Here is a 4,159-nt window from a genome sequence, read left to right as displayed (position 1 = left end):
GGTCCTGTTGTTGTTTCGTCTGTTTCTATAAGACAGACACTGTCATCTTGAAACCTGACTAACAAATGAAAAGGATCACAAGGTCCATGAATGACAGTAATAGGATCAGGTGTTATCTGTGGAGCATTGATGCAACCAGCTCCTAGAAATAATGATAAAAAACTAAATCATTAGGGAAGGGGAAAATTAACTCAAATCACTAGCCTAACGGCTCTGTTGCTTGTGTATTTAATATAAGAAAGGACATTGAAGAGTTACAATTCTGATGACTGCTTTGGTAATAAGGGAAGTGATTTAAGTGAGAAGAATTCTTTATTTATGTTGGTGTTTTACATCTGCTTTGCCTATAAATCAGTCATTAGATGTTGACTTATGTCTACTACATATGATGAACTGGTAACTCTACATGGTGGACTTTCACATGAGCAGCACACCAGTAGACTGAGCTCCTTAAAGTCAGAATGGATGTAAACTGACTCAATAAACACTTCTGTGACTCCATGCATTAAAGATACTTTTTAAAAAGAGTAAATGCATTATACACATTTAGATAAAAAAAAAAACCAAATGTGTATTAAAGCATTTGTTTAAGTAGTGAGAGATCTAGGTAGATATGGATCAGAATAAAAAGTGTTTTAAGAATATATGTATCTGCCAGGCGGTGGTGGTGCATGCCTATAATCCCAGCACTCAGGAGGCAGAGGCAGGCAGATCTCTGTGAGTTCGAGGCCAGCCTGGTCTCCAAAGCAAGTTCCAGGAAAGGTGCAAAGCTACATGGAGAAACCTTGTCTCAAAAAAAAAAAAAAAAAAAGAATATATGTATGTACAGCGTGTGTGTGTGTGTGTGTGTGTGTGTGTGTGTGTGTGTGTAATGTGGCAGCCAGAAGTTGATGTCAAGTGTCTTCTTCAACAGCTTTTCACCTTATTATTATTATTTTTTTTAACACAGGGTCCTTTACTGCATCTGGAGCTCACCAGTTCAGTAAGACTGCCCAGCCAGGAAGCTCCAAGGATCCCTGTGTATCTGCCTCCCAGCACTGGGATTACAGGTGTGCACTGTCATGCCCACCTTTTTTCCTGTTGGCCCTGGGCAATGAACTCCATGTACTTGTGGGGCAGTCATTTTATCAGCTGTACTATCTTGCAGCCCAAGAATAAGCTTGCATCACCGTCCGTTCCCCGTAGTTTGAAATTTTAAGATTTCTCAAGAAAACCTTTTTTCCATGCTTTCTGTTCTTATCTCAATGGCAGGAAACTTTAAGGGTCAACAGGGATGATGGAATTTGCTGGCAATTTTCCTTGGGAATCTTCTCTAGTTTGGTCAGTGGCACCAGAGTCATCTTCATCTCTGCCTTTTGCTTGTTCTGGATCATCTTTCACAGCCTCTTCATAAAGGACAGACATTGAACTAGGCTTTGTTTGGTTCATCTTGGCCCCAAATTCCAGGACTTTCATCTTGCTTGTTTCAGCATGGGCTTAGGGACCCCACAGGAACTCATAGTGTGGAGGATCACTGCCGGCCACCTGCCTGTACTACAGGTAATTCAGCTTCACCAAATACTCGGTCTTAAGCTTCCAGGGCTCACCAAAGACACGGTGCTTCTTCCCTGGATAGATCTGCTTTGTCTTCAGGATTTTCCAGATGTCTTCTTCACTGGCACAATTGCCCCTAGTGAGGATGATACCTAGGACATACATCAGGAAACCAGTCTTGGGGAAGCCTTTGCCAGGACGAATCCTCCCATTGTTAGGAAGCTTCAGCTTTCTGATGAGGTTGTATGAGGGCTCACTGGAGTTGACTTCTCTCACTTCCACCACAAAAGCATCCTCCAGCTTCTGAGAGGCTTTCCTGAGGATCTCAGGGAAGTCGTTTTCATACTTCTTGGTGATAAGCTTCAGCATTTTTTCCTTGGTGGTATGCTTCTTCAAATTATAGTTGTGGAGCAGGCACTCTACAAGCACCTTTACCCTTTTTGCTATCAGATTTTGGTGCATTGGATGGATGGGGATTAAAACATAGTTAAGTTTAATTTCCTTTAATTGCTTTCATTATGTGGTTTGGTAAAGTTTAATGCAATAATGTAATGAAATATTTCTCCTGGCTTGTAAAAAATAGATAAAAGTCAAATGTTTATGAATTAGACTTTGTGCTTGTTTACTGATAATGCACAAATCTATATAAAATATATTTTCTTTAGAAGTCCGTGTGAAGGGATTAGGGAGGTAATATAATATTTCAGCCTCTAATTTTAGAAATTTTGAGCCAATTTCTGCAGTTTTATCAATAAGATTGGATTTTCCCTTTGTGTCTTAAATAAAATAAAAAAGGAAAAAGGAAAAAAAAAGATTTCTCAAAGACAGGAAAAGGGCAGAGCAGATAATCTGAATTGTCATCCTCTGGAGTAGACAATGTATAGCTCTCCATAAAATACAATTTGCTTCCCTCCCCCCAATTGAATTAAATAGGATGTATCTTGCTTAGCTTCACAAGAGGTCCTGTGGGTCACCTGTGTGAATAGCTGGTAGCAGACTGCTTTCTCATGTGGTGACCATCATACTGAGGCATCTTTAAAATACAGAATGACTTTGCTTTCTTGTGAGATAATTATTTGGCAATTTAATATTTGAGAATGTTATCTCTTCACATACATTGCAATAGTCTAATAGCCACATAGTGAAATGATGAGGAAAAGAGTAGTTATTTGTTTGTAATGACTATGAGGAAGGTTCATAGCACCCTTGGGTAAACTAAAGAGGAGGAGAGATTTCTGAAACTCAGATCTGTGATTTCTGGTTATAAAGCTTTGCAAATATCCAAGGTTGTATCCATAATAAATTATGAATGAGCTCTTTATGTTTATTAATATTTCAGACTTTGGCTGGCATTTTAGTTGACAAATGTCATACATTTTATAATGTGTACAGATACACAAAGTATAAGTTTCTAAATTTTTTGTTTGTTTGCTTGTTTTCAAGACAGGCTTTCTCTGTGTAGCCCCTGGTTGTTCTGGAACTCACTCTGTAGACCAGGCTGGCCTTGAGCTCACAGAGATCCACCTACCTCTATTTCCCAAATTCTGGGATTAAAGGCAACTAAAGGATTATACCCATCCAGAAATTTTTATTTCATACCTTTTAAAACTCATTAGAAAATGTTTGAATGCTACCAATGTCACCATATTGCAAAACCCAACAGATATGAAATACCTTCTAATTCCGAGCAATTAATATAACCTTTTAGCTAGAAAATGTTTAAGGTATTCTATCCAGCCTCTCTAATACTTAATATTAGGTCTACCTGCTTCCTTTTCATAATCATCATTATTACCAATAATATTTGTTATTGGTACTGTGTTAATTTGAAAATAAATTAATTTTTTTATTTAGTCACAATAAATAAAAGGAGACACATTTTATACCCATCTTAGAGATGATAAAATTCAACTTTTATGAAGCTAATTAAGTCTCAGAAATATAGAGAAAAAGATAGTTTGGAATCTAGACACGTTGGCCCCATCACTTCCATGTGCATTGCAAACCATGGTTCATTAAACTGTGCCTAGTGATTCATTTTTATAGTGTGGTTGATTATCACTGAGAAGAGTCACAAACATCTATGAAATGCTGGCACAGTGGGAGACATCTCTTAAACTCAAATATCTATGACAGAGTGCCAGGAAACTGGTGTGCTGATGCTTAAATTATATGGACACCTGGAAGTAACCCAAAGGAGAGTTTGAACTGCATTTTATATGCAGGGTAGCTTTGATGGTATAGCTTGGCTAATTTTTTTTTTTTTTTTTTTTTATAGACATGACAAACTCATGGTCAAGCAGAGCTGTTTCTTTCAAAATTTCATAAGGAAGTTCAGCATCCTCAGATAGTCCTTTCTATTCTGCCTTGCTTTATATATGGGACACTGTTTAGAAGGCAGAGCACCTTATTTAAAAATTTATATTTGTTGAGAGGAGAGATGGCTCAACAGGTAAAAGTATTTTCTGCTCTTAGAGAGCACCCGGGTTGGTTCCTAGCACATGATTCTCATGTAGTGGCTCTCAACTGTCCATAACTCTAGTCCCATGGGCTCTAATATGCTTTCACTGGTCTCTGCTTACAGAAGGGAGCTTGTGGTGCACATGCATAAATACAGTTAGATACT

General features: G+C 38.0%; 1 pseudogene; it reads right to left on the bottom strand.

The window, feature by feature from the left end:
• Positions 1–1,257: 1,257 nt before the first annotated feature.
• Positions 1,258–1,995, bottom strand: LOC118573485 (annotated as a pseudogene).
• Between the last annotated feature and the right edge of the window lie 2,164 nt (positions 1,996–4,159).

The sequence above is a fragment of the Onychomys torridus genome, chromosome 1, assembly GCF_903995425.1.
Source record: "Onychomys torridus chromosome 1, mOncTor1.1, whole genome shotgun sequence".
NCBI lineage: Eukaryota > Metazoa > Chordata > Mammalia > Rodentia > Cricetidae > Onychomys > Onychomys torridus.
This window is presented reverse-complemented; position numbering and strand designations above follow the sequence as displayed.